The 24,175-nt window shown below is 42.7% G+C and overlaps 1 long non-coding RNA gene across 1 annotated transcript; it reads left to right on the top strand.

The window, feature by feature from the left end:
* Nucleotides 1-2,957: 2,957 nt before the first annotated feature.
* LOC146181516 (uncharacterized) lies at nt 2,958-22,366 on the top strand. Its single transcript, XR_014700214.1, has 4 exons — nt 2,958-3,182; nt 7,842-8,017; nt 19,782-19,873; nt 22,261-22,366. It is a non-coding gene; the product is annotated as an uncharacterized LOC146181516 (long non-coding RNA).
* Nucleotides 22,367-24,175: the final 1,809 nt, after the last annotated feature.

Genomic DNA, 24,175 nt, shown 5'->3' with positions numbered 1-24,175 from the left:
TGGAAAAGAGATAACACGAGAGCATTATATAATAGCAGCTTGATTTTAGGAGGTAGAAGATACCTTATTTGAGCAATGACGCCAACAGCTGATGACACTTTCGATTGAATATGGTCAATATGCTCATTTCAAGCCAGGTGGCTCGAAAATACCACTCCGAGTACTTTGACCGAATCTACAAATTCAATTTGTTCCGTTCCTAGTCTAGTCGTATGTTTATGCTACCTGATAAATGTTTTCCTTTCGGTGAGTAACACACAGCTTTTGTGTTGCTCGTGTTAATTTTCAAGTAATTTGCTTTCACCCAGCGATCCAAGTCAAAGCGCTATTTGCTCGTTCTTCAATGTCGATTTCCGTGATCCCGGACAAGACGATAGGGATGTCATCTGCGTAGGAGTTAAAAATTACGCCCTGTGTACAGTGTGCCATATCATTAATATAAATGAGAAATAAAAGCGGCCCAGTATGCTTCCCTGCGGAACGCCAATGTAAATAGTTTGCGAAGAAGATTTAACATTATTTATTTCTACGTACTGCTTTCGATTTGTAAGGTACGACTTCAGTAGCGCGTGGGGTGTTTCGCGGACACCATATCTGTATAATTTTGAAAGAAGGATGTTATGATTTACCAGGTCAAATGCCTTTGAAAAATCTATGTAGATTCCTAGTACTATATGTTTCTTACTAAATCCTTCTATGATAATTTCTTTTTTGTGTTAAAAGGGCTCTTTCTGTTGATCGATACTTCCTAAAACCATGCTGATAGGCTAAGAGAAAGTTTTGTCGAGAAAAATACGATGTAATTCTAATGTGCAATATTTTTTCTATGCCTTTAGAAAATACCGGCAGCACCGAGATTGGACGGTAATTGGAGAACACGTTTCGGTCTCCAGATTTATGTACTGGAGCCACTCGTGTTATTTGCATTGCCCTAGGAAATACACCTGTAGACAAAATTAAATTATATATAAAAGTGAAAACGAGAAAGATTAAATCAAGTACGTGCTTTACGGGAAGGAGCTGCACACCACATGCATCCTCAGTTTTACTGTTTTTGATGGACTGAATACAAAAGGACCCCTCGGCACAATCAGTAGGACGGAGAAAAAGCGATTGGCTGCCCACAAACTGAGATAGATACGTGTCCGCGTCATATGCACCATCACTTCCAGAACCATCGCAGTGGTCAGCCTGCCGTGCGAAAAACATATTCAGGGCGTCAGCCAGTGGGCTACCATTAGGTTCCTCTCCTTCATGCATAAATGTATCAGGTATACTTTCTTGAGTGCCAGGACGCAGTAGGGAATACGGGGTTTGGTACGGGGTTCGATCCCCAGTGCCGCCGGGTACCCACCGGTTTCCAATGGGTACAAGATTTCCCCCAGCCTGGTGCTCGGCTCTTCTGGGGTGAAATACTTGAGAAAAGGGGCCATGAACTAAAATGTTGGTTCAAGAAGAAAAGGACCACATAATGGGCTTCTGCCGCGCGAGGCGGACTTACTGTTGTCCGATGGCGGAACGAATCACTGCCCCATCGGCGCAACTAAACTCAGTAATCTATAGTCAGTAAACTACACTCTGCCAGTTCTCGACAATTATTCTCTTCAGTCCGTCGATATTACTATGATGTCTAAAAGATGTTTGAAACAATGTTCTTGGAGTGCGAGCTCAAATGTGAGCTCAGCGTCATTTTCCTCTTTTTCCTGTCAATCCCATGTTTCCTTCTTACGACACTGTATTCGTTGTTTCGTATGACAGTATGTTCGGAATGCTTCTTTGTTATTCTGGTAATAAGATTTTTCCGTACATGCCTCTGCTGCTGTGATGATTTGGGGTAGTCGCCTCGTCAAGCGGCTGGTAGTAGTAGCCTTTTGCGGTGACTCCATCCTTGTTCTTTATGCAAAGAAAATAAAATTTGATTTTATTTTGTTTTATTTGACTCTCGACAGCGCAGCGCTACAAAACACACATGTCTCAATTGTGCTTATAGAAATAGTGCCAAAACAAACACATTTGCTTCCCTGGCTCAGGCAAGCGAGCACTATGCTATCGGCACAGCCGAGCACGCCTCGTAAAAACAAGTCCAACACTCTCACACTGTGCAGCAAATATCGTAGTCTTCAATAAAGTCCAAACCGCAAAACCCTCACGCGTTGTTGGGTGAACATCGTCGTCTTTATCCATGTTTAATCTGTAGCGTTCCATCATAAGCGACAATGAGCCAAAATCGATCCGTTACAATTATTGTTCGAAAGAGCAGCTGACAAGCTATCCTAGAGTATTACGCAAAATCCCTCCCAAATATGCGTGTGTGTTTTTCTTTGAGATATTGATTTTATTGAAGTAACGATTAATTGGTTTGTCCTTTCTAACCGAATATTTTGCGCGGTAGCTGAGATGTGTCTCAAATATTTGGCAATAAAAATGCGTCTGATTTAGAAGCGTCATTATGGGTTTAAATTACTTGAAACCTAAAGGAGATACGTAAAGAGCCTATAAAATCTAAGTTCAAAAATACTGTTACACAATAATTGTTAGCACACTTTACCAGAGCATTTGTAACGGTGACAATCTATTCATTTACGCTGAATTTAACAGTACGTTCGCTGCACGAATGATTTATTATTTAGGACTGCAATTTCAAATCTCCAGAAGATATTCCTACCACAAAGCATTGTGCATGTACGACACCAAAACCATTGTTCTGACGCACTGTTCGCTGAAATAAAATACTAAAGTCGAGTACAGCACAAAATGCGTTATAATGAGAAACCACCTAACACAGTAATAGGAAGCGTCACGCACTCTTTATGAGTAACAAAAAACCGCGACTGAAAAATAATTATGGCTATCAATTTTCGGGGGCTACAGAAGAAAAGAAAAGAAAAAGTAACCTCCTATAGAAAGTGCTAAAATATTCTCAGCATGAAGATAGCAGCACTAGTATATAAGTCTATTCCCGGACTGAAAGGAAAAATCTGAATATCTTGGAGTCAAGGAGAGCACAGGGTTTGTGCTGATGACGTACATCCTACATGGCAACGTCCTGTGTTGTTAAGCTTCACAATTTTCTGCGTTTAGTTATCATTTGTCTTTTTGCTTTTTGTTTTCATTTCGGTCTTGGGAGTCCGGAGAACCATGGCGAGAAGACAAATTTCGACATGGAACTTGACATAAGAAAGGTAAGTAGATTTACCACAGTTTATAGGGGCTACAGTCGAAATGCTTACCGCTAAAGCATTACCAGTCATGTTGGAATCCCGGCATCGGTGGTGTCAGTTTGGCGTTTTGAGCTAGAATTCGCGGCATGTCTTGAGCAGGTAATAGTTTGCAGTTTTCATCGCACTGCACTGATTTATTATCGAGTTGTGTGACACTGGAAGACATCACATAGCCGAGCAGGCATAGAAGCGGCTCAGATTACGTCTTTGAAATGGGAGAGTTAGATCTGGATTCAGCTTGATGTGACCTGAGATTCCGCTTTAGACATGCCGCTCCAGTTCCAAGCTGGGAAGCTGGTGCTGGTAGGTTAAAATGGATATATGTCCATGACTGGTGAAGTTTTATATAATTGGTACTTTACAACAATAGGCTGTCCTTTACCCGTCCTTTAAGGAGTAGATGCATAAAAAATCTAAGAGCACTGCAGAAACTGCATTGGAGTAATGCGAAAGCACGGATGCTCTGGTTGGTTGCTTCTGGTTGCTTCTAGTGGCTTAATTCATTTCTTGTTTATTCAATTCAGTCTTTGGTACCGGAAAGCGTGGCGTGACATGGTCCATAGGGTCACGAAGAGTCGGACACGACTGAACGACTGAACTGAACTGACTTTCAGACTGCGTGCCATTCCTTCTTATGCCCTTTTCCGGCTCTACTTCCGGTTGCGGAAAGTGACATCCTCTACGCCACATTAATTCACTTCTTCTTTATGCATTTTAACCTTTGGTACTTTCAAATTGCGCGCCAATTCCTTCCTATGCCATTTTTCGGCTCTACGTCCGGTTGTGTGACGTCACATCCTTGGCGTCACAATAATTCACTTCTTGTTTATTTATTTTAATCTTTGGTACTTTCAAATTGCGCGCCAATTCCTTCCTATGTCCTTTTCTCGGCTTTACTTCCAGTTGCGTGACGTCCAATTCTTGACGTCACATTAATTTACTTCTTGTTTACCCATTTTTAGTCTTTGGTACTTTCAAATTGCGCGCCAATCCCTTCCTATGCCCTTTCTTGGCTCTACTTCCCGTTGCATGACGTCACATCCTTGACGTCACCCTAACTGACTGCCTTAATTAACTGCTTTAGTCGTTTGTACTTTCAAATTGAGCGCCAATCCCTTCCTATGTCTCTTTTTTTCGGTTCTACTTCCAGTTGCGTGACATCACATCCTTGACGTAACCTTAATTGACTGATTCAATTAACTATTTTAGTATTTGATACATTCAAATGTGGCGCCAAGCTATTCGCTAATGAGACCATTTTCGCCTTTACTTTTTTTATTTTTGCCTCTAATTAATTACTTAATTATCCTATTAGCCTCATTATTTTTTCGCACACAGCATTACATCACTATCTATCATTGACACTACTCATTAACCTCTCCGACTTCTCAATTGCTCACAACAGCTGCAGACACGATTTTACGTGTTTTGCCTCTAATTAATTACCTAATTACCTTACTGGCCTAATAACTAGTTCGGAGACAACAATACGTCACCCTCTATGATTGACACCACTCATTGACCTCTACAACTTCTCAGTTACTCACAAGTGCGGCGGACAACTTTTTCATTTGTTGACAGTAATATTTACCTAATTACCTTATTGGCCTAATTACTTTTTCTGCAGCAACATTACGTCAGCCTCAATCGATTGAAACAACTCATTAACCTCTACCACTTCTCAATTACCCGCAACTGCTGCGGACATGATTTTGCGGACGCGGCCTGCGAACGAGGTCTGCGGACAGAAATCTGTGAACATAGCAAAGGGACGCTTTCGCATTAATAAACGAATACCGTTCAAAAGACTCACAAAGTGAATGGTATCGAACAAAATACATAAGGGGAGCCAAAAGGTGCGAAACAACGCCACTACGAAACGTGAGTGTTATCGCCCTATATTTTTCACTCACTGGGTGTAAACTCTGAGGCTACAAATTTAGAAGGAAAAAATTTTTTATTTACGGGTACGTTATTCATGCGGTGACGTTAAAAAGGAAGACTCAATCTTGAATAAACATCGCTAAGTTACGGTTTTTTTTTTTTTGCTCAGTTGAAAATAAACTGAAGATTTTACATTAATGACAGAATGCAATGTTTTTTAACCTATTATACATTGCGCCAACGATATGATGCAGAATTGTTTTTGCACCTCACTGCATAATGGTTGTTGCACTTGAAGAGTCGAGCTTTGTTTCATAAAACCATCAGGTATTCATTGAAAATGGCGATCAACAAATAATGGGAGCTGCTTTTGATGACGTAAGAGCCTTGTCCTCGGCAGTCGGCCCATATTCGGTAGTAATCTTGAACCAATCTAGGAGGCCAGCTCTGAAATCACTATACTAAGAATGATCAACAAAACTTTAAACATCACTCAACGCTGTTCGCTTGTAGACAATATGCTGCGGTACTCAGCTGTTTGAATTATTCTACTCATAGACCACCCTCTATTCCCAAGTCTCGTAACCGCCGCGCTTTCATACACCGGTTTCTCTCGCCCGTTTTGTCAAAAGCTCCATAATGTGTCGTCGTTGAAGAGAAAAGCAATACACGAGCAAGCTGAAATGATGCTTGACAAAAAGGTCTTTCAGAACTAGTCCATACCTTGGCCTGCTCGTATGATTGTTGTTCGCAAGAAAGCGAAGCACCTGGCGATTTTGCGTGGATTAGCACAAGTTAAATTTCATAATGAAGGAGTATTTATACTTTTTTACTTCCAGTGATGGCACAACAGACTGCCTTTTTAGCGTTTCTTATATTTATTGCCTATATGTGCGATCAAGTTACTGGCAAATCCGGTGCATGCGGCAAAGAGAGTGCTGCGTTTATAAAGCTAGGTGGCCTTTTTGAATTAAATGCAATGCCGTTTCCACTTTGCGATGGCCCTCCAGCCTATGAGAGATTTATGGGCATGGTATTGCGCGGCATCAAATGGGACTTATGTCCATGCAACCTTCATGACGTCGTCATTTTTGTTATAACTTTCGACGAGCAAAGGAGCCGCTCAGCTCGCGTATTAGACAGCTTACACGACTCCGGACTATTCCTCACTTCTAAGAAGTACCGCTTTGGCAACCGTCCGGCGTGGTGCGCGGCTATCTCGTCGATGAACAGGGTGTGAGAACAACTCATTAGAAAACAGCAGCTGTGGAGCCATTTTAAGCCCAACGGAACGTGAAAGGAGGTCGCAATTTGTTGGGGTAAGGTTCCTCAAATTGTTATAGGAATATCACAAAAGCGGCACTTCTCAGGTGAGACAAAAACACATTTTATGAAGTCAGTTCTTGACAAGGAATGTTTCTGCTTCGTATTATAATAAAAAGTATTGGTGCGAGGTCAAATTAACATATTTTATGCCCCCATTATAAGGTCATGTTTTAGCAATCCATTCTATGTCGAACGTAAGAGCTGGAAGAAAAAGCAACGAAATGAAGCTTTTGTACACGAGTTTGCGTAGCTCTGAGAATAAGAACTCTGTTGAAACATGTGTTTTGATAACCCGTACTACAAAACATACCTTGTGCACAAACCTTCTTAGACAAGCACTGTCACCGAAGTTCGCGGACAAACTTTATGTGGAAAAACAATAATTAAATCTGTATGCAGAAATGCCCGAAGGATTAGGTTACAGCCTGCACAATTTGTGCTGATTGGTCTAGAAGAAAAGCTCTTTAGCACCTACCTTGTTTTAAGGACATGTAGCAAACGCGCTATGGTGTTTATGACTTACTGACCTGGTGTTCGAATATCTACTGTGGTTGCCATAATAATTATTTGAAAGAAATCAATAGTTTAAATAAAGAAGTTATCATACGTTTTAGATTTGAAACGCCGTGTTAAACGCGCAATCATGCATATCCTTGATGCTAAACTGAAACAATGCACAAATTATCTCGTGCAATGTGCTTCTTGCATACCATGTTGGTAATGGCATGTATTTGGTTCTGCAAATTAACTATATTGTGAGTGAAGAGGAAATGGTGCTGTTCGCTGAAGGAAACCTGTTGCAGTGCATTGTATGATATATTTATGATCAACGAGGAAGCTTTGTTGGCTTCAATGAACCTTAAAGCAGATATGCGAACAGTGTTGCGTGGTTTTAAGTGCAGCGTCAACTGCGGCGCTTCAGTCAAGATTGTGACTATTTATTAGCATAAATGAAAAAGTATCTATTCTTTTTGTATCACAAAGTTCTAAGGAGGATTACACCAATCCCTAAAGCGAAATTTGAGCGCAACTGTCCAACCGTTTTCGCGATATATTAAGGCAATGGATTCGAAGATGCTTGTATGTATGTTCGTCTAGTTACAAGCATATTTTATTTTTCAGCAAAGAGAATTTCTCGAAAGAAGAAAAAGCAGATACTTTAGCGAGCGGCACTGGCGTCATGGCTATTCTTTATATTTTTCCATGACATTCTACTTAACTTGTGACTTTTTCATAACTAATGGCTTGCTGTTCCTTGGTAACACCGAGAACAGCATGAACGATGACTCGACATAACCTCCGAACGGGCCCTTAAGAGCTGCTCTCTAAAGCGTTTTCTTTTAGTAATGCAGAAGAGCACAGTTTCTTTCTGCGCACTTTGAGATTTTGTTTCTCTTTTCGTTTATACAGGTTCTCAATACCAGTGAGAGGCTTTGGTTGTTCAAGCAATCATGGAATAACACCTTCAGTTTAAGCGATGGTATACGCCAGTACTACGAACACTACACATGCCTTCACTATAAGGGGCTGAGTATGTCGACAACGGAATATAATTTTACAGTAACAATGCTGCTTAACGGAGAAATGTAAGCGAAAAGTTGTCTTCTGGCTATTGGCTTTGAGCATACAACTTCGAAAATTCACCGAGGTATTTGTGCGCCGAGATTATTAAGAGAATTTTTCAGGTAATATTGAGAGGCTTAGAAGCCACACATTACGGAACAAATGCACGATACCTACGTTATGCTTCACGTACCCCCGAATTTCAATTGAATATCGAGTGTTGTGTGCTATGCAAACGCTTTTTATGGCTTTTAGCTCTCGGAAAAAATTATATCGGCATATGCTCTCCAGCTCCTCGTATAAGTCATTTTGCTTTAGGGAAACTATAACACAATTACTGCCGTTTCACTAACAACCTTCTGATCTCATCGCTGCACTAAAGCCGAAGCCAAAAATGCCATCGCACACACCAAAGCTGCTCACAAAATCTCATTGTTTAAAACCAGTTATTGGAGCGAGAAAGAGCACAGCAATGGGTTGTCAGAGCCTCACCCAGGCATGCTTGAGCAATCTGCTTCCGTAACTCTGAGAAATTTTAATGCATTTAATTGCTGTTTGAAGCTTAATTAAGTCAATTTTGTCAACATCCTTGTCTGTGAACGACAAGGTGCGCTTTGGACAGAGTGTCATTTTAGAGAGCATGAACCACCACTGTGAGTGCTTCTTCGTGTTTCCCCTAGGTTTGTCTCAGTTGCCTTGGCATTTGCCCTTGACCCCTTCCAATCCCTTAAAGAATGCGCAAGATGTCCACCGGGAACTGTCACAGGTACCGCGCCTTTGCATTTATATAAACAAATTGTCAAAGCAAGTGTTGGTGCGCACTATAAAGCGAGAGAAGTACTGGTGCTTCTTTTATCGCAAACCTAACATCAAACGATGCACGGAATGGAAAGGCCGGATGAGGGCGCTATTGCGGCTACGCTCAAGGCTCTAGCTTCAGCGTCCACCTAAATCAATTCCTGCGCAACCTGATCAACCCATGCAAAATCAAGCTTCGCTAGCCTTTCGTTTATATAATAACGTTCAAACAATGATTTACACCCATCATTTTTCGCCCTCAGAAAAATGGCTTCTCTGTTGTGTTCGCTACTAGGTTGTTTCCTGAAGCGGATATATATATATATATATATATATATATATATATATATATATATATATATATATATATATATATATATATATATATACACACACACCAAAATTAGCTCGAAAATATAACTACATACCAGAAGCTCCTTATTGACATCGGCGGCAGAAACATTTCGCTGTTTGTTTTTCTCATCAATTTTATCAACAAATATTGTTAATATTACGTTACTGTGTGTGTAAAGTTTTTAGAGTACAAATATTAAGCACCTTCAAGGTGTCGCGAGTAGGGCGCCAACCTGGAGTTGTTCAATGTCGGCTTTCTAAGACCCAGTGGCACCGCCGGAAAGCCTGCCTTGCCCAATGCCCCTAGAGTCATTGCCTCCGATGATCTTGCGTGCGCAGGCAAGCTCCTATAAGCGACAAAACACATCAACATGGCAGTGCGGGCACTGGCGAACGGAGCCATTTCCGAGCGGCTCCACGTCGCCCATCGGGTCTAACGTCTCGCTTTTCCACTGACCTGCGTGCGTCGGCACGTCGAAAAAACTCGTGTCGCGCGCGCGCCGCTTTCTTCCTTGGGTTGTGAGGGCACTGTGAAAGATTGACTTGGTGTGTGATCCCGTGGTTTAAAAAATAGGTATTTCTCGCTTATTTCGACACCCATTATTTTTTCTTGAGGGCGTCATCGCGTGGTATCGTGGTACCAAGGAGTGAAAATTAAAATCTACCCTAAACGAAGCGCGGCACGAATGGGTTTTGCTTTTTCTTGTCTTCATACCGTACTTGTTCGGATTCCTGTAGTTGCTTCACCCGTATTTCTGTCCTCGATACAGTTGTCTGTTGTTTTTTGCTTTTTGCTTTTTGTTCCAGCAGTGCTTTATTCGTTTTGCGTCCAGGCTGCTCAACCGAACGTCCCCGATTGACTCTTTATGCTTTTTGATGCGGACAAAATACGAAAGCGCGTTTAGTGATATCGCTGCACGTGAATGAACACAGGTGGTTGAAATTTGAGATTGATAGGTTTTGTATGGTTTTTTCCATATCGAGACAGCAGTGCTGAGTTGTACGTCCACTGGCCGGAGAAGATTTGACGCGGCCGCCTGAGTTCGCGCCTTATGAACAACTCAGCACGCGGCATCTCAATTCAATGTCGTCAGCAAAAAACGTTGTTCATGCAGAAAGGCTTGGCCTAGATCGACTATGAACCACCGCAATTGGTTCCGCGTGTGGATGAGCATCAGTAATTCTGTCCCCATTGCTGTTTATGTGGAATTGATTGTTCTGGCTAAATAACAGACGAGTGGCCACAGTTTTACCTTGCAAACCACATTGAAAGCTCCAGCATGTCCATGCCTTTTAAAAGGGCATCTCTTCTCCTCCTCAGCATCCCTCCGCAGTATTCAGTCACGTGGGTGATGGGGTGTCACTGATCTTGAACAATAAGCAAAAGTGTTTTAGAGTCCGTCGACTCTATTCTCGGGTCGCCATTATTCCGGCAGACGAGAGACTGCGCCGAAGACGACTCTGTGGCTCGTTTCGTTAAGGCTGCGTACGTGACTAGACTGAAATAATTATTGAATAATTATTATATAAACAGCAAATTCTCCACCCAGAGACCGGTGCAAAAGGGGCCCTTAATAGTACCGAGAAATGTGGCGCAACAAACACAACCACGTGAGAAGAAACACAACACATGCGCACCAACTTGCCCCTCAAGTTATTATTTTAAGAGACCCTTCATAGAAAGGCAGAAAGTTCTCAGTTTTAATAATCATTATATAAATAAACCTGTTAGTTTTCTCTAAAGTTCTGCCCATGCCTGTTTCAGCGACTATTACTCTATCCATGTCCAAGTTACAAAAGCCAGAACCCGGCTGCCGTTTTATCATAGCCTCCGCTGCCTTCAATCATGGTCATGGTTAGAGTATTTGACATACGGGGTGCTCTATCAAATGCCTACTCATCCAGAGCCTTGCAATCCTCCTTTGACTGCCCACTTTAATCCTCCTTTGGTCGTTATTCTGAAAACAAAAATTATACTATGACACTGTTTTCATATGCTTAATCTGACACAGCTTTTGCGTTGTAACGCCGAAGTCTGTAGCGAAGTCTATAGAGTGCAAGGGTTGTAAACTACAGAGCTTCACTACTTGCTACCCCATGTGTTCAACAGAACTTTGGATATAAGGTGGCGTCTGCCATTTTCACCTTTTAAACTGCACGCACTGCCGAATTAAACGCCCTACATAAGTGCAAACTGTATAGCAAAGGACTGATGGCATACTCTTCCTTGTCGTCGCGAAGGATGTATCATTCCAGCTGCTTTCCAGTTACAGCTGTGGAGTCCAGACAAACTAGTTTTAATATTTTACTTGCATACCCAATTCGGTCCACCTGGCCATAGTTTCATTGCATAAGACATACGCCAGTAGGGGAATGCTAATTCTTAAAACCCCAAGACACATCCCTTTTAGGCAACCGCGACGGCTCTTCAAATATCACAAAATCGCTCAACGACCGACGTAATCGGCGCCAAGTACTGCTGCCGGGCGTCTGTTGGCACTCGCTGCGGTCGAGAGAAGACGAGCGCAACCGGCGCGAGCAGCACGCGCAGAAAGTAAGCACACGCGCCCCGTGTTGCAAGGTTCGTAAAAATGATGCGGAGGCGTCGTGCCAGCTGAGGGCCGCGGAAGGTCGCCACTAGGAGAGAAGCGCGCAATAGTCGCAATTTAAACTTTAGGTTGGGTTCCCTATGGGGGTCCTCACGGGTATTTCAAGCCGCTGTTTAGGAAGTAAGCTGGAATGCAAGCGCAGTCCTAAATGAGTGGCTGCTTGATAATGAAACTTCAGAAACTGCTTAGGTTTCGCTTCAAATGTAAACATTGAGTTCAAGACATAGTTGACTTCATTATGAAATTAGGGCAGTGGCAACAATTAGGTTGTAGGGTTCAACTTCCAAAAACAACTCAGACAATCAGAGACACTGCAGTGGGTTTTAAGGAAATATTGACCGCCTTGAAATTCCTTATCGTGTACTAACATCGCACAGTACACGGGCGCATTTCTCTTGGCTCCATCGAACAGCGGCCAGGATTCTATGCACTGAGCCACCACAGCGGAGGAGTGGCAACAGGCGTTCGTGTTTCCAAGTGGAACGACTCTTGGCTTTGCCAAATAATTCTTCTAAACGGTACAATCTGAGGCATTGGGATTCTTTTGTTTACTGCTTGAATGATGGCAGCGCTGTGCAATCGACGATGTCGCAAAACTAAGGAAACAGAGTATGAAAACGTACGTATCGGTAAATGTTTTTACAACCGAAAAATAAATTGGGGCCTATATTATAGACATAAAATATGTTGGAAACATGTTAAGGAGGTACATAAAGTTTGTATATAGTAGAGTGTCTCAAAGTCAAAGTGCAGATCGGGACACTGGGTTAATAATACTAAACACTCAGCAAACTGGCAGAAACAAAAACATGCCTTAGTAGTAAAAATAATATCTTCATTGACACAGGAACCTATAAAACATTGATGAACTAATAGGCAATCTATAGATCAGGGCACAAACAAATAATTTGAACATAAATCACTGTTACAAATAATGCTGCGGCTATACAATAAACGTACCGCATAGCGAACACAACCCGAAGGTCCATTAAAATGCTTACGAAGGTAAGTATAGTAGGAGAATGTAGGGTACATTATTGAAACCAAAAAATAAAAAAACAATTCGAGAAATTTCAGTGGCAGTATTCGCAACAAGTACTAATTCTATACATTGTTACAAAAGAAATTCTTCAATATACAGTCAAACTTAGACAGACATCGGCAATTTTAAACTCAGCGGGAAATTATTCCATATTAAATGCAAACGATAATGCGAACTTCGTTTTGCCTAATTATTGAAAACATGAGGCCGCAAAACATTTTCACAACTTCGAATCTGGTGGTGTTATATTTCATGAAAAACCGTAATAATTAAAAATATGGTATTCAGTTTTCTAAGGAACATGATAGCTAGGTTGTACTCCATGAAAATTATTAGCGCAGAATACTGTATAACGTACACAGTTACGGTGGCATTAGGCCATCGGACGGAAGCCAAGCAGCCCCTAAAAACACACACGTCTACTTTCTTGTCCTTCCAAAATATATCCACTTCTAAAACAGCTTGTCTGTATCACTTGCCGCTCTTGCCAAGCAAAATCTTCTGGGCCAGTCAAGCAAGCAGTTGTCACAAGAATGGTGCTTCTTCAAGCGGATGACGTGCCAAAACTTGGTTTTCGCTAAATGTCGTTCACTGGCGGCAAGGCGTGCAATCTGGTAGTTGAATTCGTCGAATCGCTCCAGGATCACATATGGCCCAGTCTAAAGTGCCAGCTTTATCATGTATAAGCCGCGCTTTTCCATCGGTCTGAGCAGCCAGACTGAGTCACCGGGGATATACGTGATGTGGCGATGGTGGCTGTCATAGTAATATGCTTTCGTTCGATGTTGTGATCCCAGATTTCTCAATATGGCAATGCGACGCCCTCCTTCAGCCAATCAGGCAGTTTCCGTTAAGCATGGATTGTCCGCTGTGAGATATAGGCGGATGGTGTCGAAGGTGTGTCGAGGGAAACGGACATGCAGGTGGAAGAACGGACTTCAGCCTGCGGTCTCATGTCTGACTGTGTAAAATGTGCATGTGATGAATAGTAGATTACATGCACATTTTCTGTGGTCCAAAGTGACGTACATTTAAAGCATATCAGCGTGTCTTTCCGCTTGGTTCCGTCTGCAACAGTTGAGGATTTGGAAACGTTACTGAAATAGGCGGCAGGTAGTCATATAAGTTATCTCTCAAGTTATCGAAGCAGCGAGCGTGAGAAACATTCAGCATCAGAGTGTTGACGGCCTCTTTTGTATGTTACAGTGAAGTTATACTTTTGCAAACGCAAAGCCTGTGGGCGAAGTCGGCTGCAAGGGTCATGGCGATTAACAAGCTAACAGAGCGAATGATGGTCGGTGACAACGGTTAAAGCATTTCCATAGAGGAAGGGACGAACTCGATGCACCGCGAAAACGACTGCGAGTCACTCTTAATCTGTAATGGTGTATTTACGCTCCAACTTGCTCAACGAACGACTTGCTTAACCTATCAGCACATGATAGCTTATGCAAGTCGTTCGTTGCTGGATTAGCACAGCGTCAATGCCCACGCCGCTAGAGTCGGGGTGAACTTCATTGGGGCATAAATGGCGTAGGATAGAGACTGAATTCAGAAGAAATTTGAGATGTCGGTCGACATAATCACAGTCAGCAGTCCAACTGAACTGTGCACCTTTGTGCAAAAGGCACCTGATCGGCTAGGCGATGTCAGCGAAACTATAGGCCCAAAACATCGAAAGTAGGAACATAGTCCTAAAAAGCTCCTGAGCTCCTTCACTGATTTCGGTGCCAATAATTTGGTTACAGCATGCACCTTCTGAGCTCCCGTAGAACATTATCGTTATCGACCAGGTGGCCAAGCACAACTGTGTGACGTTCGCTAAAGTGTCATTTCTTACACTTGAGAGTGAGGCCTGCTCGATGAATGCAGTCAAAAACGATAGTGAGGCAGCTATTATTCTCCCGAATGGTCTTGCCGAAGATGACAACTTCGTCCAAATAGCACAAACAAATTTTCTAGTCGCGTTCGCGCAGAATGCTGTCCATCAGTCTTTCAAACGGGGCAGACGTATTACCCAATTCAAAGGGCATTATGGTAAACTCATAAAGACCATCTGTCACGAATTCCGCCTTTGTCGCTCGGGTGCATTGGTGCCTGTTCTCAAGTCTGCCGATGAGAGGTATGATGCTTAGGGAGGACAGTCGATTGCATCTTCAATACATGGAACGGATACACATATATTTTTACGCATTAAGCCGAAGGTAGTCCATGCAGAAGCGCCACGTGTTGTCTTTCTTTTTAACGAGGATAACCGGATCCGCCCAAGGACTGGAAGATTCCGGATGGCGCCACGCTGAAGCATGTCGTGCACTTGTTCGTCATTAAGCTGACGTTCGCTCAGTGGCACACGGTAGGGCTTCTGTTTGATCGGACGAGAGATTCCAGTGTAAATTGAACGATGGACGCAAGGAGTTGGAATCGGTGGCCGACGATCCCTGGCGAAGTCGAAAACAGAAACATACAGCGCTCCTTTGTTGCCAAAGATGTATTTAGCATTGTCTGGATTCGAGAGTCTGTAAAAGGGTGTGTATTCTGTTTAAGAGCACCGTCCCTTAGTGCAGCCTCAGTAATTGACACATCTCCCTCGAAATGAGCGAGTTCCATGCAACGAGGTAACACGACTGGCTCGCCTGAATAGTTCACAGCCCACACCAAGATGTGGCTTCTGGTCTCAGAAACTGCAGCGGGGCACCAAGACCGTCTTCCTTGCGCAGGTAAATGTTTCAGGTTCCACTACGGAGTCGACATCTTTGCGCACATTTGTACATGAAACAACTCGGATGAATTCTACAGACACCGCTAGTAGAAATGTATCTTAGTCGGATATTTTAGGGGAATTCCCCGACGTGGAGTAAACTTATAATAAGGGAGTAATTACTTATTGACTCCCACCCAAGCGCAGCCATACGACTACAAAGGAAAGCTATACAGCTTTCTCCGAAACTTCATAGTTGAAGAAAAATTTGCCCTGATGCGGGGAACGGGCCCGGGACCACAGACTTTCCGGGCCAGTCGTTCTACCAACTGAGCTAACCAGGATGGTCAGCACAACAGATAGTACAGCGAGAGCATATTGATCAATAACTCGAAGTGGAAGTCATGTTGGACGGATATTTTAGGGGAATTCCCTAAGGTGGAGTGGATTTGTAATAAGGAGTAATTACTTTCTTAATAGTAATTATTCCCTTTGTAGCCGTATGACTGCGCTTGAGTGGCTGTTTGATGAGTAATTACGCAATTTCAAGCTTTGGAAAGTGTGGCAGTGCTTTATGACGTCATCAGTGGAGTACAAATTATATTTGCTGAAAAGGAACGTATAAACGACTTCGAGGCGATATCCTTTGAGCAAGTGTCCGGCTTTATCTTCCTCGCATATCCCTGTATTTGCGATCTTGCACAACTTCATATTGTCCGCGATTTATGTTCTGCGCTTCTTACCAGGTACCTGGACTCACCGCAGTAACGTTTGCTCTGCGCATTTCTTTTTCGCGGATCCATCACGAAACCACACCTTGATTTCTTCTGTGAAACCATCCTAGCTGGTAAGGGAGTCCTCGTGATTTTCAAACCAAACTAGCGCCGTGCCTTCCAAGAAGAGCACTACGTTCACAAGTTTCGCAGTCGAATTCCAACGATTGCACCCGATCACCCGTTCGTAGTTGGTCAACCAATCGTCGACGTTTTTGTCAGATTTCGCACCAAAGGTGTGCGGCTCACGACAATGCTGCCAGTTGCCCATCGCAGGTGTTCCTCGACCAGCGTCACCGTCTTGAGCCACAGTAAATGATAGGGGTGGTAACCAAACGAGCTGACAGCTTCATCAAAGACCACGGGGATTTTTGTTGATATACTCTGTAAGCTCCACAACTGTTACGTACTCAGTACGTAACGAGAGTATGTATGTGTAGTCTGGGCACTGCGATCCCAAGGCACGCCAGCTTGTGCGTCCTGTTTCTCACTCTTCAGCTTCTTTCTGCACCTTCTCATTACGTCACAAAGCACGTGACAATATACGAGAAACTAGCTTCAAATAGAATGCACAAATACCACAAAAGCTTGGGCTTGTATTTAAGACATCATTCGAGAAAGAGTTTGGTGCTTGTGTTTGCTTTAAGTTTATGTAATGGTATGCGTCCGCATATAATTACAGCTGCCTAAAACTCCCTCTCTTAACAAAAACTTCCTATCTGAAACATAGATTATGCACTTATTTCCCCGTAACTGAAAAGAATGTCGAAATATCAGCGGCAAGTCAGGGTCCAACACTGCCACCTTGTAAAAATGACGTAGCCGATATGGGGAACACGATCCTCAGTTGCAGCCGTCAGGGGCTCTGTCATTGCGTGGCATTGCAAATAGAGGGAACGTGCACAAAAAGGCGCTTTGTTAGAAGTGTAATGAAGTAACATGCCACCACATAGAAAATAACTGGTAAATAAGGCGTTCATATCCAGTGCTGGAGCCACGCTGTCAATACGGGGGTAGAAGAGGATGACTAGGGCCATCATTGGACGCGTCACGAACTAGCTTGCAATATGATAGATCAAATGTATCGTAGGACCAGCACTGAAACTGCCACTTACTGACATCGGCAATATTGGGGAACCGGTGGAGACACAAGTTCAATGTAGGCCAAGATTTGCCAAGAGCTTCCCAACCCTGGGAAGCCGACGTGATACCTTGCAATATTGCCGACGTGATACCTTGCGCTGCTCGAATAGGGGACGCTTTCTAGAAACGGATGTCTTCGGCCGTTGTTTGGAAACTTTTAGAAGTTTTGCAACGTTATATTCGTCTTTTAAACAGATTGACCTTATTAGTTCAAATAAAACAAACCGAATTCAAAGGTATTTAGTACAAATTTGCCTTTATAGTCAGTGCGTATAGACCCATTTTTCTAAGGCGTTGAATAAAACCAGCCCAAAAGACACTGCCCTTCTGGGCGCCTCAAAAATCATGAGAGTAATATTTACTTATAGAGCTGATGACATATTGATAGGTAAGATTCCTAGGCTGAAAGAATATCCAAGGTTAGTGTGTTAGCTTCGATGGCAACATTATTGTCTAGATTTGCACTTTAAAGACAGATTCTGTAGACCTATATACTCAAAGCCATAAGCACATTTTGATGACAAAGCAAAAAGAATGCGTCTCGGGCGAACGTAGTATTTCCAGTGCGCTTGGAAGATGCTGAAACAAAAAGATAAATAGTTTACTAGTTGGTTATATCAGTCCTGCATCTTCCTTTAAGTTTGACATCCTTTCAACGTTTGCTCCTTATTTTGAAACGTTATTACAGACCAGTGACAGGTTGTAATCATGGGCATATGTGATCCAGAGCATTTGTGAGTATTATAATCTCCAGGCTGCCAGTATCCTATATTTTTTATTGTTTAGTTTCAAACACGTTGGCGAACTTTTGATCCTGAATTCATAACCTTGAAAAAAATAAGGTCGAACAGACAAGCGATAAAATGCGAGGTGGCCAACATAGATATCGCGTGAAAACATAGCTTCATATTCAATACTGCCGACGTCCACCAGGAGTAAAACGTAAGCGCAACAACTTGTTTGAATGTTTACTCTTGGTGATCAAGGCCTTCATTTAAAGAGCTAGAGCAGATGGCCAGCGAAATACACGATTAAGTGGTTTACGCACATGCCAAGCATAACCGACATGGTACTCATAATCTGCGAGTTGTATAAAGCCTGACGAAGAAATTTCTGATCAACTACACATTGCCTTACCGTATTTGATGGCCTATTCTTCAAGTCAGTAAAGGCACACAAGACGTCGCCAAATTCACTTTTTGCAAAACGCATTTTTATCTGACTGCTTGATACAGTTAAGGTGTTCGAGCTATCGCACAGCATGTTCCCAGTGATATGCTCAGAATTTTCTGAGCGAAAGCCCTAGCTTACGTCCAGCACCGCAAAATTTTGGTGGATTGTGAGTCGATATTGTCGACCATAAACCCTGACTGCTCATTGCAGGGTCAAATTCTAAAGTTAAAGCTCAACTACTTTGGTCATCTGATGAGAAGAGAGGAGTCGCTGGAGAAAGATTTGATGTTGGGAAAGGTTGAGGGTCGCCGGAGAAGGGGTAGGCAGCGAACGCGATGGTTAGATGGCATTCTCGAGGCATTGCAGATGAAGCTATGTGATGTTAAGAAGATAGTGAGAGACCGGAAAGCGTGGCGTGACATGGTCCATAGGGTCACGAAGAGTCGGACACGACTGAACGCCTGAACTGAACTGAACTGAGTGCTGGTCTGGCATCCCTTTGTGTTTCTAGCATATAAATAGCATGTTTCAAAGGGAGAGCAAACTATGGTAGGCGTGTCATGCCCATTTGTGAGTCAATATATTACCTAAGTGTATCACGGTGAATATGACAATTAACAGTTAACCCGGGAGAAATTAAAAATTCGGTGCGGATCATCTCAACGAAAAGCAGTGATCGGGGCTAGTTGCTCGAAAATATCGAGGAAATTACGCGCTGTGCTATAAACAGATACCCAAGGAAGCGGGATAATCCAAACATTCACTTCAGCTAAAATGGTCAAAATTTGTATCCATGTATGTTGGCCAAGCGGAGTTTTTTGGTTTCGACCAAACTTAGTACGCCCCATCACCATAGTATATTCGGCTGACCTGAAAACGTAGCGGAGTTATATGGAACGAACATTATTGTGCAGGTATAATTTACTGGACTATTTCGACTGCTGGCACAAAAGCCGAAACATTAATCCTGAATGTCCTAATGATGGAACTCGAGCAAACGAAACAAAAATTTGTAAACAAGTACAATAGACACTTTACAGTTCTATAAACGCTGCCAAATGTTGCCCAAGCCACGTGTACAATTTAGAAATTTAACCCAAACATTTGGCCGTGCTTTCACCCAAACCATGGACCATATCTTGTCACGTTTCATCAGGGTGACCTTGGTAATAGTTTTTTATTCCTCTTTCATTCAAGGCAAACAACAAACTATACTGGAAAATTTGTCACTAATGATACCATCCACAGTGGCAAACCACCAAAAGCAATGGAGATTTTTGAAGATCAAGGTTAGTACACTAGCTGTGTTACTGATATCAATTATTAGAAATGTACTTGTCTGTAGTGATCTTATTCTAAAGAATTATCTACTTACATATGGCAAATCTTAGCGCAACAGAAACGTAATTATTAGGGCAAAGGGTTTTATCCTAGAGCACTTAAATCGCACGGGTAAATGCATTTTAACGCAACACCGGTAAGGGCCTTGTGTCGCAGAAAAGCCGGTGACGGCGTTGTAGTTTTAACTCGAAAACATGAAGAAATTAAGGAAACAATATAAGTTTTGCAGAAACCCACGACCTCGAACACGGTTTTTTTCTCGTTGCGAGGCGACCACGGAACCACTCCGCAATAGAACGGCATCGCTTCTCTCCGGAAAATATGTAACTAATGCATGTATTGTCTTGTGACTGTCAGCTAATGTTTAGGTATGTCATTAGAAAGAAGCTAATTACAGAAGAAATAATTAGGCGAGTAGAAAAGAACGTGTGTGTCTTTTTTTTTTGCGAGGCGATGATCACTTCAAATAATTTATCATACAGCGCTGCCGCCACAGATGGCATGAGCCGCCGCCACTATTCATGTTTTACAAAGAATTGGGGTTTAAGGACAGCAGAGAACCAACAGACGACTGCCTTTAAGCGGGTATAAATAACCAAACGGAGGTTATCTTATTGGTGGTTAAAATCAAGGCAAGAGGGAGAATACACCCTGCACTAAATCCATAAAATAGAGGAGTGGTGTGTCGTGAGATTTATGACGTCGTGAGGCAGAAGAGCATGACACGGCGATGCGAACGCGGCCCGATAACGCTATTCAGTTGAGCTCCTCAAGGTAAGCTCAAGCGTCCTCCAATTTCTAGAGTACTTTTGAACACTAAAATTATAGTACCGATGTGTTGAGCAAAAAAAAAAAAAGTTTTCGAAGTGTTGAATTTTCTACCTGGCTAAAAATCAGCTGAGAGGTTGCTAACACATTTGTTTATTCTGATGCATGAATAAATATAGATAAAAATTACACTGCCGAGGCTGTGATGTGATTTTCTATAGATTGTTTCGGCATCCATATTCGGGAAAATGCAATGCCGAGCATGATTGACACCGTCACAAATGTTTTTTGACAGTACGGAAGCTCTATGGTTCTTTCGTTCGTAGTCAGCTTTCATGACCGCTTTGCTATTCAATGCATGCCCAGATGCCTCAGCTGTTCTCTAGACTGAACACAAACAATTGCACGCTTTAGCCAGTGCGTACATTAAGGCTATGAGCTCGGCCTACTTTCATACTTCATACACATAAGCGGCCTCAAAATGTTGCCATTGATATTTTGCCTGCAAAGTGATTGTGAAGACAGTGCGACAGATAAGTTGTCAATATTTCTACATCATGCTTCTGGAAGAAATGTGGCAACTTTACGGTCAAAAATGTATTAAACAGTTGTAGCCTCTTCTCATATGAACGAAACAAAATGAAGTTTGCTGCGTTGATAAAGGCATTTGTCCTACATGATCACGATACTTACTGAAATGTCACTTAAGAAATATCAGCAGTAAAGCCGAATACAAAAGTTACACCTCGCCACTGAGAGCCACGCTTAGGGTTCGTATCTTGTAACAACATAATTAACTAATTTTTGTCCAGACCCTTCCTGCACGCTGAACTGGGGATAAGCTTCAATGTGGGTCTAGCGTAATTATTCAACACAGCGCAATAGCGCCCCATCTATGGTAAATTAGGAAACCTGCGTGAGTTAATAACATACTTAGCTGAAGAGGGTGGCGGATCGGGCGAGTTGGTTGTTCATGATGAATACTGTAGCGCTTGGAAGCACGGACGACACGAAGCAGGCAACATATAGGCTAACTTTCAACTTAACGTTTATTAAATGCAACAAAATTTAGAATCTGTGGCTCTAGTGATTTCAATCTGATAGGATTCTGAGATGCGTCCCGATGCACTCATCTTGTATAAAAAGTGTACGTGCATTTAATAAATATTCAGTTGAAAGTTAGTGTGCATGTTGTCTTCGCGTTGTCCGTGTTTTCGAGCGCTACAGCTGTCATCATACTTAGCTGGATAATTGTTCTGAATAATTCAGCACTTGACGTGACAACGACTGCGAGAGAACAGATGTGTGTGCATGGCCAGCAATCATACAATATTTATAACTTCGTCATCGTTGTGCCTTTCTCGGCTGCAGTATTTTAAGGGCTCTTATTTTTTCTAAATTTATTTGCTAAATATGAGCAACTCGACTTCCATGCAACTAGCAACTAGGTTACAGCTGTGCTGAAGCGGGCAGTTGTGAGAAAAGGGTTTTGTAGGCACTATTCGGGCGTACTTCATGTGCTCCACGATTTTAGTCTTCGGCGCACTTAAAATATTCCTCATTTCAGGGAGAGAAAAAATGGAGATGATGACACTTGCGTACACCAATGAAGAAAATAATTGCAGTGTATTTTTCGTATCCTCTTTGTACCCTCGCATAAGTGAAGGTAAGCAGTGCGTGCATTAATGAATGTTTTTATTTTAGATGTGCCAAAAATACTCTTTTACACAATATACCTGGGTGCTGTGGCAGATATAAGGATATTTGGAATTTTGTTGGCCAATTGTGTTTCGGCCCCGGCTTTCGCTGCAAACTGCTTGAATAAATAACCAACGTTATCAAAAAACCTGCGCCACAAAATCACTAGAGCTGTAATGCGAACATAAACTACATAGAGATCAGGCGTGTTATGCCATAAGAGTACTAAAATTTTGGTTATCGAGGGAAGGAGACTTGAAACATTTACAAATTTTAGGTCAAGATTCGAAGGTTAAATAGCGTTCAGCTTCCTTACTTATAACGTGCATAAAGTCTTCAAGTCTCATTACTTTAGGTGAGCGCTCCGGTCATGTTTAGGAGAGCATCTAATATAATCAATAAATTAAAACTCTCCGTGCCATGTAGGCCACTGGTAAGCTCTGGGATTCCCAAAATGAAGCGTTTACTACCAATCACTTTTAATCCACAATCAATTTTATTTGAAGAAAAACTTTGAGCATAAATCGGCCTCTTATCCAGCTGGCAGTAAACACAAATCTTCGAAATCTGGCAACTATATAAGAGAAACCTTACCCTGTATGAAACATTGCACTTCTAGATAATGTTGAACAAAATGGGTACATATCCACAGGATTTAATTAGACATGTGCTGAAAACTTCTGAAAACAAAAATCATCAATAAAGAAACAATTCACAATCTTGTATTCGAATATCTACGTGATTTAACAAGTCCTGATTAGCATCTACAAATACCGCATGCATCCGCGGTGATGCTACTCCTGCCGAAGCAGCCTGGATGATTGAGCAGTAGAATTGCTAACAGTTTTGTGTCTTGTCGTGAGCTTTGCATTACCCTGTCAGGCTACGCTGGTGACCGAGGACTTCACAAGGCGATTCAAACACATACGAAGCGGACTCCGACCGGCGTCTATTTCAGGCGTCCATGCTCTGAATTTTCTTTCGCGCTTCCTCAAACGATAAAGGCGCAGTATAGCATTGCCCCGCCGGGGTGGTGCAGTGGTAAGATGCCCGACTACTGTGCCGGAGTTCCCGGGTTCGAACCCGACCGCGGCGGCTGCGTTTCGATGGAGGCGAAACGAAGAGGCGTCGTGTGCTGTGCGATGTCAGCGCACGTTAAAGATCCCCAGGTGGTCGAAATTACTCCGTAGCCCTCCACTACGGCTCCTCTTTCTCTCTTTCCACTTTCATATTCCCACCCTCCTCCCTTCCCTTACGGCGCGGTTCGGGTGTCCACAGAGCAAGTGTGACAGTTACTGCGCCTTTCCCTTCCTGTGAACCAATTTAACCCATTTATTTTTATAGCAGGAATCAGCGCCGCTTCAAACAAAGGCTTTCTCCTCACTGCACTTTAGTGGTTCAAGGTACCCTTAGAATTTTTTTGGGGGCATCCCGTGTTTCCCGTAGGCAAGCGCAAGAACCGGAATATAATTTAACAGTACGCTGTATTGGACAAGTTGGAAGAAGTTCGTGTAGCGGAATAGGCAAAAGAGACAAAGGACCGAAGTGATAAGATGACACGGGCGCTGTTTAAAAAAATCAATCAGTTCAGTTTAGTCGTTCAGTCGTGTCCGACTCTTCGTGACCCTATGGACCACGTCACGCCACGCTTTCCGGTCTCTCGGTATCTTCCTAACATCACATAACTTCATCTGCAGTGCCTAGAGGATGCCATCTAACCAACGCGTTCTAACCGGCGACCCTCAACCTTTCCCAACATCAAATCTTTCTCCAGCGACTCCTCT

The sequence above is a fragment of the Amblyomma maculatum genome, chromosome 8 (genome assembly GCF_055883805.1).
Source record: "Amblyomma maculatum isolate TAMU_Amacu chromosome 8, ASM5588380v1, whole genome shotgun sequence".
Classification (NCBI taxonomy): Eukaryota; Metazoa; Arthropoda; class Arachnida; order Ixodida; family Ixodidae; genus Amblyomma; species Amblyomma maculatum.
The sequence above is the reverse complement of the archived record's forward strand: the minus strand, read 5'-3'. Positions and strand labels throughout refer to the sequence as shown.